Source organism: Bombus vosnesenskii, unplaced genomic scaffold (genome assembly GCF_011952255.1).
Source record: "Bombus vosnesenskii isolate JDL3184/JDL3185 unplaced genomic scaffold, Bvos_JDL3184-5_v1.1 scf7180000013262, whole genome shotgun sequence".
Classification (NCBI taxonomy): Eukaryota; Metazoa; Arthropoda; class Insecta; order Hymenoptera; family Apidae; genus Bombus; species Bombus vosnesenskii.
This window is the reverse complement of record NW_022882922.1, coordinates 4,454,457-4,469,373: the sequence shown is the minus strand read 5'-3', so window position 1 is coordinate 4,469,373 and position 14,917 is coordinate 4,454,457.

The window sequence follows — 14,917 nt, the reverse complement described above, 5'->3', positions numbered from 1 at the left end:
CTAAGCGGTATAAAATCGATACTCGGTAGCAATGCAAAAAAAAATATTCCGACCTCGTTTTTTCGTTTTTCCACTTTTTCCACTTCATTTTTTCACTGCGCCATAGAGCTCGCATGGTAATTGAATTGAGACACGCGGTGGAAGTCACAGAGAAAAAGCGCGTGGACGTGCAACCAGCATCGATGATTAATTGCTCGTCGTTCTTGAAAATTCCTACCTACGCGGATTCGAAAAATAAAGGAACGCGAGAATAAGTGGAAATAGAGATAACGCGAACTAGATGTTCCTCGTTGTACGAATCGCGATATACTCGATGTATAACGAAGAGATAATTGGATATAATGAAGATCACACCGATTAAGAAAATCAACACGAACATCGTGTACTTTTGTTAAACCAATGAAATTGTTGTTTGTACGCCCAAGGATCGGGCGTATTGTTCGCCGCACTGTTTCTCCTCTGTGTATACAATTCCCATCCTTCTCGCGATATAGATTTTCCATTTATTAAAGCAGGATCATGCAAATTTATCGGGCGATCGGCGAATGGAAATTTCGGTATCGGCAGGACGCGACTCGACCGTTCCCATTCCTGAGGTCCAGCTTGCTCATTCGACCCCTTTAACGACCATACCTGCCAGAAATAAGCTTCCTTGCAGGAACGACGAGAAACAAAACAATATTCCGGGATCTTCCAACGGGGCAATATATCGTCCTCGCTAGGAAATATCGGTACAACTACCTGCCACCGTAATCGATTGGCATTCGACAGAACGGTTTTACCGATCCCCTGTGCGCGTATCGATACCGAATACCCATCAGGGATTAAAATGAATCGAGGAGAATTTCAAACGAGGGAATTCCGTTGACTCGTTTGTTCGTTCGGTATTAAATATTACGCTCGGCAGAGACACCGATCGATACGAGGAAATCCGGCAAATTGTACGGAGGAAGGTGAAACAATTGCAATTAAAACCAATTTCTCTCGTCGTCTTTCGAATACTTGAAAACCACCGACGCGTCTCATCCTCGTAGACGGACGATTACCATTCTGCAGACTAATCGAATTCTAGGATATTAATCGAGTTGCGGAAAACGACGCCCGGTTAGTGGTGCGAGTAAACGTAAAACACGCCGTAGCCGTAAATAAGCAGAGCGTTTCAGAAATTTCACGAACGCGTATTAAATCGAATAACGCGAATAGTATACGTTGACCTTAATTATTTAGTTAGTCGCGTACAGTAAAATTTATAATTACCATTCGACTAGATCGGATATGATAAAATAATATTTGAAATTTTCAAAATATCCACCGTATTGTTGCCGTTAAGTCGCGAACGATTACTTTGCGAGTTTTGAGCAGATATCTACCAAAGAAAAACCCGATAATTCAACGAACAAGGTTTTCTCCGCTTTCCTTTTGCACAAAAGCAATTAAAATATCGATGCTTGTATCGCTTAATGGGTATTGCGTTGCGATATAAAAATTTGTCCTATCGCCGCTGAGAGAAATTGTTACGTGCGGGCGAGCCTGAACGAAGAAATGGAATTTAGCAGTCGATTAAATATCAATGGAGGGGAAAAGGATGACCGATAGGATCGTGGGCCACGACGAAGATTACGATATTTCTGTATTCGGCTGGCTCGCGGCAAATCAGGATATCGATACGATTTGCTTGTATCTATCAGTTCGCATTTAATATCACGTTGCGCTAATTGCCCATGGAAATTAAATACGCGAGACAAACGGATACGAGGCTACAGGGAAAGAGGGAAATTGGATTTCTCGTAAACTCGCGCAACGATTAGTGCAAGCTCTTCCAATTTTCTCGTTTCTTTGCACGATCGACAATTAGAGAAAGTTACCGTAGTTGCGACGTTACAATTTTCCCGTAGTCGGTGTAATCCTCGGCGAGAAGCTTCCGATCCGATCCAATCTTCTCGATGAAGCGTGAATTAACGCGATACAATTCTTTCGGTATTAACGAGACGGCTACAAGAAATTTACGAGGCGAACAAAAAAGTCAAGTTGATAGAGCGTTTGAAATATTTGCAAAGTGTACACGGTGAACGAAACAAAATGCTACAAATTCTTAGGAACTACCGTGAATATGCGTTTCTTACGAATTTTCCACTTACCTTAGGTAGGTTTTCCACTTGTTCTTAAATCTAACGAACGACGAATTTGTATTCCTTACGAACAAGAAGATAGTAATTTCCACGAGGAAACACCCTTCGTACCGTTTACCTGCATAAGACAGGTAAAATAGAAGGTAGGATGCGCACCACCGATTTATATTTATTGCCGAGTATGCTGTTTGGATTTATGGTATTCGTTATTTTTATCGTCGCATCACCGCTGTCTTTGTATTAGGATTAGGCAGAAAGGCACGTATACCTGACACATTGTATAGAAACTACCCAATCCTTTCAATCCGTTTGTTTCAACTCAACATCCACACAATTCCAGTAAATGCAATAGTAAATGTTTAGTCTGAACGTGTATTCGTTTTACGAATAAAATTTACCGATGATAATAAATTCAACAACGAGGGGGAATTCAAGAATCAAAGAACGTTGGACGCGCTATCGTTGAAAGGCAACTCGATACGAAGAAGCACCTCTGTGAAATTATTACTTCCATCTTGCAACGAAAAAACAAATGCCGATCGCGTAATCCTTAGCCGATTCGATAGAGGGGAAGCATTTTCTCTCCAATTTCGCTTCGGCTCGTCCCGTCTGTTTATGTCAGAAATTTAGCTGTAAAGAAATCCGATTGAAGCGACGTAATTAGAATACGACAGGTTCAGCTCGCGATTATTCGTACCGATCAAAGCCAGTTACACGACGATCAGTATCAGAAACTGTGTTACGGACTGCCTACCGCTTAACTCCTTATCCTTTCTCGAATTTGTCGAATCTGCTTCGAGCCGCGTTACGTGCAACGTTCTTCGATTTTACGGAGAACTTAACTTATCGATGATTTCGTTCACGCAGGATCGAATCGCTCCATCGGCTACAGTTTTCCCAGGTCGCCCGGAAAACGACGAGAAACGCAACGAGTCTTGACAAGGATAAAGCTTCCGTCGAGGAAAGTTAACGGGACAACGTACGATTCTGATCCTGCTAAACCATCTCCTGTAAAATTAACGCGATTGATAACCAAGCCTACGCATATAGACTTGTTTCCAAATAATTTGAAACATTTTATTGCATTTTTCATTGCCAATTCGATTGTGCTGATCGTTGTTAACCTTTCGAACGAATAAATAAATCGATAAATAAATATTCCGCTTATGTTTTAGGATTTCTCTGTTGGATTTAAATTTTCCTCTAGAAATATTCTTTCCCATTCGGCGTACGTTGTAAAATATTTGCGATAATGAGTTGGGATTAGACACTCTCTATATATCTCTCTCGAATATATCAACAGCGATAGATACCGTTTAGCCCACGTATACGCACAGTATAATCTTTTTTATTAAGCTGTTTTCACGAATGCTCGGTCGCTTAGAGTTTCAGAAATACCAAGAAGAACCGTATGTAGTAAGTAGCATTGCTGCGAACAGCTGACAACGACCTTCGTTTTTAATTACGGTAGTAGATACGAATTTTACGACAGATCAGAATTAATTACGCTCGGACAGATTTAAAAAGCACAGTTTTAAAAGTCACAATGCAAGAATGACACGACACGAACATGACAATCTACGTTTATTACTATAATATCCACCTAGTCGAGGTTCCATTGTTGAAAAATAGGTAGAGCTCGTCCGTACCTTCTGCCTGCTCATCCTAATCACGCCAGGCTTTTGTATCACGCTTCCTGTTTCGCACCTCCGACGAAAGACTCCAGCCAACCGACGAACGCTTGTCGGTGCTCGAAAGAAAATTCGCGATAAATTCGAGCAAAAATCACCGTCTAAATACGTGATTGACGCGAATGCATTTCATAAAAGAAAAATGGAATTTCAGAGCTGACTCGTTGACAAAGTGGCGAATTCACCATAGTGCTGACCTTTGACCTAGTTCTTTGTCCCAGGAAACGTTTGCGTGGGTGGAATACGACGGAGATAAAGCAGTCTCGGGTAAAGAAAATCAGTCGTTTTGGCGCCAAACGCATCGATTTTCAAGAAATCCCGGGAACTTTCCATGCATCAACCATGAGGCCATATCAGACCTCTAGTCCCGACGATCTTCCCGCTTGATCGGAAGCTGATCAAAACGTTTCCCGAATACACGACGCTTCCGATTTCCCAACGGTTCCTTTTTCCCTCCACGGGACACTTTATTTTATTTCTATTATTTATTTGTTTAATTTATTCGCGATACGTTAACCGCGATCGGTCTTTTCCGATTCATTCCTGAATCTCTTTGTCGCATATCTATCAGAAGTTTCAATAATTCAAAGATAGTTAGTATCGTTGTAAATGATTTATCGCTTATCAAGCAAATAATGCAAATTTCACCGCACGTGCCTCTAAACTCTGACGTACTATTTTACGCTGCAGTAAAATTACGGAATAATTGTCTGTACATGCATGCGGCTAAAGTATTTATAATTCTACCGACGAATCTATCAGCAAGCGTAGATCCACCAAATCGATTCCAATAATTTTCTTCTTAAAATGCGGAACGAGCGATATTAAATATTATACGTTATTTGTTACTTTAAACATTAATATTTAATGATATTTAAATATCGAGAATAAATACGTGACCAGAGCGGAGATATTAAAAAGCTGTCATTGTGCGAAGCATTTTAAATCGTGTTTGGCAAATTGACCTTGGCTGCGTCTCTCCGTCCGTTACCTGCCCTTTAAGCGAGCTGCTCGCTCTAACGATTCAATAAAAATTTATTACACTCGCATTCGTGCATCGCTGATCCAGGGCCAATTCCGCGAGTATTTTATTTCAATCGTCGTCTACGGTTGTCGCGTGTGTTCATCGTGTTCCGTTGGATAAGATGGACAACATCGCCGAAGAAGAATCATTCGAGAGGGATTTACTTTCAAACAAACGAGAAGAAAAGTCGTACTCTTGTTCGTCGCTATCCGATTTTCAGAAGTCGATGGATCTCGAGTTCGAAGATTCTTTCTTCGATGTGAGAAAATCCACGGTTTTTTTATCCACGAAGATTATGGATAAAAAGCTGGGCACGAGCTCAGGGATTGGCTGCCGCTTCTTGGACGAGGAAAAAACGAAGAAGACAAAGCGTCGTCGTCGAGAGACGGTGGAGCATACGTTGGAACGCAAGAAAAGATCGTTCAACAGGAAGCCCCGCTAAATGATCATGCAAAGAGGAGTCTGCAACTTTTCTTGCTGATATTCGGGGTTATCCTTCCTCCTCGAACTCGTTTCCATCTTTGGTCAACCAAAGAGTGTGTTCGACACCCGTCCGCGCAAATTACGAAGACCGATTTATGCGAGAGACTTTCGCTAAACGCGAAAAACAATAGGATCGTTGTTCGCAGGAAAGCGGCTTCGGTCGGCGGCGCGACTTGCGAGGGATTCTCCAGGGAAATTTCAAAGACCTAAGCAGTCTCGAGGCAACTGACCAACGATAAATTATCTTCGTTCGTTCGACTGCTCTATTTTACAGATCCAACACGAACGACCGAGTGGTCTAGAGTTTGTTCGTTCTTTCGACCGTCTCACGCACCTCTCGAAGAACGCGAAACGCAGCAAGAAATCCGTAGCGCGGACTCTGCGACAAAGTTTTCTCGAGAAGCATCTATTACGCGGAGAAATAAAAATTCACGAGACACCAACTGCATTCTCAGTTACGTAACATCATCAGCCGATCGTGGAATAATCTAGCAGAGAAACCAGATTACGAATATCGAAGTCGACCGACGAATCGATCCACGATGATTCTTTCTTCCAGTAGTTTCAAGGATTCCGACTACCACAGCTCGCGATACTCCAATGTTTCGTGGAACGAGAGCTGGACGTGTCAGCGGAAAAAAGCAACGCTGAAAACACGAAAGTACAGCAGCTTCGTAACAGCAGAGTAAAGAGAGCAGATGTTTCGATAGATTTTAATAGTTCTTACGTTACCACGACGTACGTTTAATCAGGACATACTCGAGAGATTAGGTTGGTTAAAAAGTTTATCGCCAAGTTGCGCGTTTGACTTGGTGCAGACTGTTTAGATTAAGAAACGTTCGAATAATTTGGCGAAACCAAATCTGTTCGACGATCTCTGGCGAATGTAATGCAAGTATTTGAAAAGAAAGATTTTTTTTTTATTTATTTATTTACATTTTACAATTTGTCCAGTAGGACATTTGGTAAAATATCATAGCTTAGTGGTATAATAATATAACATGTGGATGGCTACCCCCAGTGGGATACCATCTTCGAATTTGATTGATTTATGAAAAGAAAGATGGAGAGAGTGGAGTATTTGTGGACTTTACCTCGATACTCGTCCCGTCGTTCGAAAAGTGTAAATTAACTCGCCGAATCAATACTTAACGTCTTCCGCGGGATCTTAACGCGTAGCCGATGACGAATCAATTTTCCGAAATCTTATATTTAGGAGACGCGAGAAATTGTTATTTCATGGCCGCGGAGCGTTGTTGCTAGTAAAAAAAGGTTTAATCGATAGAGGAGGGCTCATCGTGCCGTTGAAAAATATATCTCTGATTAAAATCTAATCGATCTTTTAGCCGATACCCACGCTTCGACGATGTCCGTATCATTTCGTTCGTATGCATCGATTCACGAGGATGTGTGCGATATTTTGCGTGATTAAACAGACATTAAACTGCGGACGTTTATGGATGTACGAAAAATAAATGAAAAAAAAACTCGAGATTCTACGAAATATTCGGAACAAAGCGCTCGCTCTAATGTCCAGCGAGTGAAATGAATCTCCATTTAGATTCCATTAATTTCTTTAATTGCAAAAATATGAATTTACGTAAAGACCCGCAGCCTAGTAATAACGAAAATAGCTACAAATATGTTTTATCTCTAAAGTGCAATGCGTTTCAGCGGAACAAATTGGATCGTGGCAATTAATCAATCGCAACGTGCGCCCTTTGTAATGTAATCGTATAATTATATCCAGAATGAAGAGCGCGAGTGTTTCAGGCATACCAGGCAGGTTACCTCCAGGCGAAATCATTCTACCGGCGATTTAACGAAAGGAGGTTAATTGCAAAATTATGTGAGAGTACCGAATCGCAGGTAGCGTCTTCGCAAGAATATCGAAGACCAGTCGTTTCTGTGGAACGACGTGGTCTGACGTCGAAGTATACAATATATAAAACGCTGTATTCCGCGTGCGCTCTCGATATATATTCATATAAAAAAAAAAAAAAATTTATCTCATAACTCGATCATTTCCCATCCGTTTTCATGCTGAGCGAGTCGCTAGTCAAATTTTCGTAATTTCCGATGTAATTCGATAACGAGCCTCGCAACTTCCATTCTGACGTAACTTCGTTTTCGTACCAACGTTCGACCGATGTTTGTTCGCATTGCGTTTAAAATGGAAATAAAGACGTAAAACTCTGAAATGTTGTTGGAATTTGGCCTTTTTCTCTGCCTTCGCCCGCTTTTTCGCAATTGCAACGCTAATACGACTGTCACGAAAGTTAAATTAGCAAACTTAGCTCCAAACATTCAATCGACTCCGGCGATTCTCAATTAATTTCGACTTGCACAGAGCCGCAAGGTTATTTCTGCGTGGAAGCAATTACGGGACGAAAGAACTTTGGATTTACTACTCGTATCGGTGGAAAAAGAACGAACACTTTGCGACACGCGTCGAGCCAAAGAATCGCTTCCTATTCATTACATGTACCGACGTCCAGCGTGAGACATCGAGAAAAATGTGAAACGTCTGCTCGAAAGCGCACGTAACCGTAGCGGAAGTTCCAACCATCGAATTCAATGACGCCTTTTTCGGATCTCTCTTTCCCTTCCAGGGGAAGATGTAGCCGCGCGTACAATTTGCATGATCGCGTCCTCGGATCAACGGTTCCTTCGATAAGTGGACAAGCATCCATTCGATCGAGCAGTTTCTCGGGCATCGAGAAAATAACCTTTCTCGATCGTGCTATTTCTATAGCGGTACGGTCCGTTGCACATTCGCATAGTTAGTCGACCTAGAAACGAATTTCGCTCTGTTCCTTTGTATATATCGTATTTAGTTCGCGATTAATTCTAGAATCGTAGGATATCGAACTGTTCGGCAACGTTCAGCCGATTAAAATAGAAACTTTTTCTCGTTGAGATGACGCTTATTTTCGTATAGTACGATAGGACTGTCCGAGTCACCTATAAGCTTCGACAGCTTAAAATTCTTCAAATTTTATACTTTGCACGGGATATTGAAGCTTGTTGTATTCATCGTGTTGGTCGCATCGTGACTCGTCGTTAATTTACGATAACGTAACAAAGAAACAATGAGAAAATATAGTCTATTTCCGATTGTTCCTATACGTTCATCTATTATTATCATTAAATATACCGAATTTAACGAATTACGAGGTAAATTACTTGGTTTCGATTAAATATGCCTCTGGCTCGAGTAACCGTACGTGCATGTACGTACGTACGATAGACACGGAAGTAGCCAAGGCAAAGAGACGGGCAGCAACGGAAATAGTACGGAGAGAGTATTTTTCTCGTGTAAACCACATTTCTGATATACAGTCATTTAATTTTGCTGTTGGTACCGTTGCTGCGAGCCATTCTTTCCGCTCAACAAGGGTCAGACAGCGTACCAAACATCTTTGTTCTTCCTTGTTGCGCACGAAGCGGTTCCGTTCCTTCGGGGATTCGTTGAAACGAGCTGGTTCCCGAGACGAAATAAATTCTTTCTCGTCGCTGGCTAAAGGTGGCGCATACAGACGAGAAATTTTCGAGACCGTCTCGAGACTAACGTCCTTATATACGAGCTTGCCCGCGATGAGAACAACGCCCCGATAAGCGAAGCTCTTTTTACGAGAATAGCTTTAATGCCAGATTAGAATGCCACGAACCCACGAAATCCTTCGTGACTTCGCCAATTCCAATGTAATTTTTATCAAGGCAAAGTCCGATAAGTCGAGAAATAAAAATCTTCGGTTCTTTTAGCTGTCTGCGTGATCTCCTCGCGATTCTTAACCCTCAGAGTGCTATGGACGCATATATGCGTCTGGCGAAAGCTATCGGTGTGGACTAAGGACGCATATATGCGTTTGTCAATTTTTCCGAACACCTACGCAGAAGTAATACCATTACGTTTGTGCGAGATAAATATGAATGCATTCCTTATATATAATGCATATATTTTATATCAAAAATCTACTGCTTCGAAACAAAAATTTAGTGAATTTCATTTAGCGTCGATAAGATTTTACGAAAATATTTCCAACGTAGAAGCATGGAAGGAGGAGGAAAGAGAAAGTCTGAGGTTTTACCATTTCGTTTAATCGATAGGCATTTTCCATTAAAATGGCACAACACAATTATCAAGAAGATAATGTGTCGTTTGTGTGAAAAATACGAAAAGGAACGACACGCGATACGAATGCGGAAAATGCGATGTCGGATTACGTATCGATAATTGTTTTGAAATTTTTCACACGCAACTGAATTATTGACTTGTGTTATATTTACTAAATTTAGTTTTCTAGTTTATCGTTTTCTAGTTTATTACCCAAATTCAAGCTTATTGTAAATTTCAACGCTCTCGAATCCTTTAATCTCGTGCAAAAGAATTACTATAACTTATTACGATTTCCGCTTTGAATAATCGATCGACAGAGTTCAGTCTAGCGAAAAAGTACTCCGTCCACAGCGATCGTCAGCGCTGGCCGCGCGCCGTCCGTATGGACCGCATGGGCCGCGAGTATTCGGCACTCTAAGAGTTAAGAAAATCTAGAAATTCGAGCAACTATCGTGAAACGAATTGCGAGATACTGGCAACAAAATGCACAGTCAACGCGTTTCGCGATGCTCTTATCCCGTTACGAAAGAAAAAAGGGAAGAAAGCGCTAGTAGATACGTAAGGTTAGATTAGCTTTAAAGATCGACGAAAAGACGAAACACGATTCAATTTTGTCGAATTCTCGACTCTCGGTACATCGGATCCTAGATATATATATTTCGCTCTTAACCTTCCCTTTTTACGAAAGCCACTTTACCCTCCAGTATACCCTAAATCGAAACTTCCTCAATTTTCGTTCTCGAGGGTCGACGGCTAAGGATCGTTACGACGGACTAGAGGGTCATTAAATCAAGGGTGGATGTGTGCGATGCATATTAAAAACATTATTACACTCGATCAATCACGAATCGTCGCGAGATATTTTTAAAATTTGAATCACACTCGGGTACTTAACCTCTTAGGTACGATGCGCTACTATGGTGGCTTCCGCGGATGTCATCTTATAATACGACGCGCCGCTATAGTGGCTCGATCTATCGAGTCATTCGCTCATCGTTTGAACCAAATGATCTATTTCATTTGTCTTACTTCACACTTTCTTTGCCCTCGCAATGTTTTGTAACGATATACAGGCAGAATATATAATCTTTTTGTTTTTGATACACCAGCGTCGGATATCAATTGTTGCTTTCCGTTAAAATATTTAAATATACTTACAACTTTTTAGAATCTTCGACCTGGAAATGTCGCTAAAAAATAGAAAATGAAGAGCAATTTGAAAAACGCTATCGCGCTATGAGTGTGAACATTGTGACGTGGGTTTATGTGTCGTACCGTGTTTTAAATTATGTCACGCTCGATTGTATCATTAATTATTAAAGTAAATTATTAAAGTTCAAGCATATGCGTCGTATTTTTAAGAAAAATGATCATTTAATTGTCAAAAACTTCATTCCAATGTGCTTGCGTAGAGAACAGCATTATCCGTCACATATTGGCAGTGCTGTATCGTTTACGCGTAATTCGCGTCAAACTCTGCCGTACAGAGAAACAGCCCCGCGCAAAATTCAATCGTATCTAAGGTGTTAAGAAGCTTCAGCCTTTAGCCGCAGATCAGTTTGCATCGTATTTGAAATCACACTTACACTTGGTTCGAGTTCGAGCTTTGGTTAAGCCAGTTTCGAGAAAACAACGCCACGATAATTGTGTCGTTCCGTAACTGTAATTATACTGTTAATATAGGTGTTGCAATGGTTTCGTCGACGCACGAGACGAAGCAACGATAAACTTTCAAGGGAGCTAAACACGTAACAGGGTATTAAGTAGCAGGATAGTAGCAGATTCGCCTACACGTCCTACCATGCCAACGATCTCCAAAATTGTCGCGGCGTACAAACGAGATATTACGTGGTCGCTGATTGCTACCGTACTCGGTACGCGACTTCCGCCAAAGTAACGACATAGTTGAAACTCTGCATGTACGATCCGTGAAATTTCCTTTCGATAAATAGACACGGATGCACTCCAGATAAAATATTCGACGTACGAACTTTTTCGCTATTCTGAAAATATTTAGATGTACCCGTACTTGTCCGTTGCTTCACCAATGAATTTCAACGCCCTCTAACCTGCTTTTTTCCGAAAAAGAATTCTTTTCCAAAAATCAGACGAATTAAGTTATCTTCACTCCGTTCAAACTAGAGCGTATGGTATCGATATTTTTTTTTAATGCTCTAGGTGTGAGACTAGAAGGTTAGAGATCTATCGATTACTTACGGAATAAGAGGTTATAAATGTTCCATTTTACAAATGTAAACAAAAGCGCAGAAAGAAGGGAATGTTTAATTTTGCAATTTTTAAATATCGAATTAATTCTCACGCGGTCGATGAGATTGCGTCGATAAGACTTTTTGATAGCAGGTGCACGTAGTCGAAGAAGTCGTTCCGTTACACCAGTTTCTCCGTGACAGTCGCACAGCGCACAACGCATTGTCAAAGCGTTACCGAACGTGCTTTGACCGATGAAGCATATAGCGCGAGTTCAACCAGGTTGTACTCGGGTGCTTAGCCACGTGTTGACACGCGTGTCTCCATATCCGCTTGCGGATGACGTTGAGGGATGGTCGTTAATGTACGACGACGTATATTCCTAAATGTTTGATCGTGGATTACGGCATGCGTTCGCGTGTATCTCCCGCGTGATAACTCGTGTGCACACGCTTCTGCGACCGATAGCCATCTACACGTTTGTACAGAAATTCTTACGCGATATTCTTTATGAATTTACCGCGTTACACACACGCATACACGTGAGGTGATCGTCGATGAAGGTGCCCACAAGAAATACTCTTGACTTTCAACAATAACGTTTATTAAACTCTTAACAATTAACAACAAATAACGATTAACCACGATTAACGATTAACACTGAACTATCAAGAGTCGATAATCCGTTTTTGTAATTGTGTTGATTTCGCTTGACCTTTCGCACTTCGCAGCTCGGGGCAGAATGAATCTTTTGGTTGGAAAGCAAACAGATCCTTTTCTTTGTTGCCTCTCGATATCCCCACTACGCGCGCATTTATTAAAAGTCCGGGACGGTTGCCGCGTATGCATCCTTTCGAATATTCGGCGAAAGAACCGTAGGGATATCGATGATACGTTAGGCCTGTCGACCTTACGTTGATAATTTCCGTGGTCGAGTGCCGCCACGCATGTATTTCGTAATAATTTAATTATTTCCGAATTTGTCTACCAGGTTTCGCGTGCGTTTGCTTCTACGTATGTACGTTTGCGTGCTCCCGTACGTAATATCGCGCGTATTTTCTGTCACGCGATTTGCATCAAATTCTCTAACTATGCACGATCGAATTTTCGTATTATTGCTCGCGTAGCGATACACGTACGATAGCGTTCGTGTCGACAGGTCAAGTTTTAACATGGATTTAATCGTTCGCATAATGGTTGTGAAATATCTGGTACCATTGTGAGATGTATATCCAGGGTGTATTTTGTATCCGTTAGTAACAACTTGAATAAGTAGATTACCAGCATAATGGAAGGATTTTGCGCAGCCACCTCGCCTCGGGGAGAGGCTTGGTGATCGTTATCGTGCTCCGGAGGATATTCTTCCGAATGTGATTCCGGGTTAAGTACGCCATCAATTTTTCGGTACAGAATCCGTGACTGATATTAACTGCCACCAAATATTTAGATTTATCGATGTCTTCGATTCGTAAAAAGTTATTTTCCGATATTTTCTGACACGAAATATCAGCTATCAAACACGTCCCATCTTCTTCCGATATCTTGTCCATGAAAACCCGAATATGCCGAAGAATTTTTCAACTGGATAAATCGCGGAGCCCGCGTTGCTGTATCTTTAAGATTCACCCCGCCAGACGTTTTATCTTCGATTCGTTTCCAACGATGAAATATACCTGCTCCCTCTAGATCAATTTCTTTCTCTAGTTTTAGTCGCCTTCGACGTTTTATAGATAGAATGGCGTGTCATTCGTCTTTGCTAACGTTTACGGTTGAACAAAGAGAAAGCGGATCACGTTTCCTATTGTTAAATATCATCGTGCTCCCCTTCGTTCACCGCTCAAAATATACGCTCGATAATTAAGATTTATAGTCCTTGTTATCGAGTTCGACTCGAGCTTTCCTCGTCTCTTCCATTAGGTAGTATTAATAATCGCAATTATACAAACGTTGGATCTGTAACTAATTTGTCGGCTAATTAAGCTTCCGACTTGGTCAAAATCTAATTCGATTCGTTTACGCCTCGATCACTTTTTCTTCTCTTCTTACCGTTTAATTAGAATATTTCTTCTATTTCGGAGTATGCGTACACCTCGCTGATAACGACACAAACGTTGAGAAATTACAAATTCACTCTTGTCCTTTTCTTATTAAACGCTTAATAGTCTCGACAAAAATCGTATCGCTCGATCGATTAACCAGTTACCGTACAATTGCCTATTTTTAGCAGCTAATATCGTTCGAATAGAATTAGGAGGAGCACGGTAATTAACCTTTCTAAAACTGTCGACGAGTCAAAAATAGTTCCTTCAACCCGTTGTTTCGATTACGAACGAACACAATCAGCGGCACATAGGGGTGAGCTAACGTGGGTGTAGCGATGCTGACGTCACCGCTGCTTCTGTAAATCGTTTACCCCTAATGCAATATGCATGAACCCTTGTTTAAATCCACGTGGCGTGCGAGAAAGTTTGGAAAATTTCACGAATACAGGGATCGGTTATCTGCGAAATCCATACGATTCGTTAAACATTCGATTATCGTTATTTCGAATCATAAAGCGATCTTCGACGTTCCAAAGTCGTCTAATCGCAATTTGCCGATTAATCTTTTCGCAATTTTTGAAAGCGATCAGGAGGACAAATTTTACTCTCTTTTCTCTTTCGAATTCCAATTACGAGAAATTAAAATATTCGTAGAAAACAAATTCTGTAGGTATGCTGATTCCAATGTAAATCAACGAACACGATATCGATCCGCACTAACGACGATGGAAATCGTTGTTTTCTCAATCTGTTTTGCGAGGTGTGCCGCGACGATCTACGTTTAAGTAGACTCCTTTGCGAAGTTTGTGGACGCACGTGGCCGAAGAAGACAACTTACCAGGGAATTCGTTTCGGTTCACGTTTGACATCTGTTTCACCCTTCCAGTATTCCATCATTCGGTTCACCTGTTTTATATTCCAAACGCATCGTCACAGGAAACACGATATTTAACTTCTTGTTCTCATTTTTTCCCGTCCGAAACAACCAACAATTTTCGACAAACGCGATGAAATTTGAATATCTTGGGGAGAAAGGTCGAAGAGAGAATCGAAGAATTCATTAGAACGACCTAATAGGAGAAGAAAGAAAAAAAGAAAGATCTGCCGCGATAAATTATCGCGGAACTTGTTATTAGATCGATTTGACAGGGGAAAGAGAGGGAAAGGAAAAGAGATCGAACAAATAGAAAAATCTAATTTCTCTACGTAATCCTCGATCG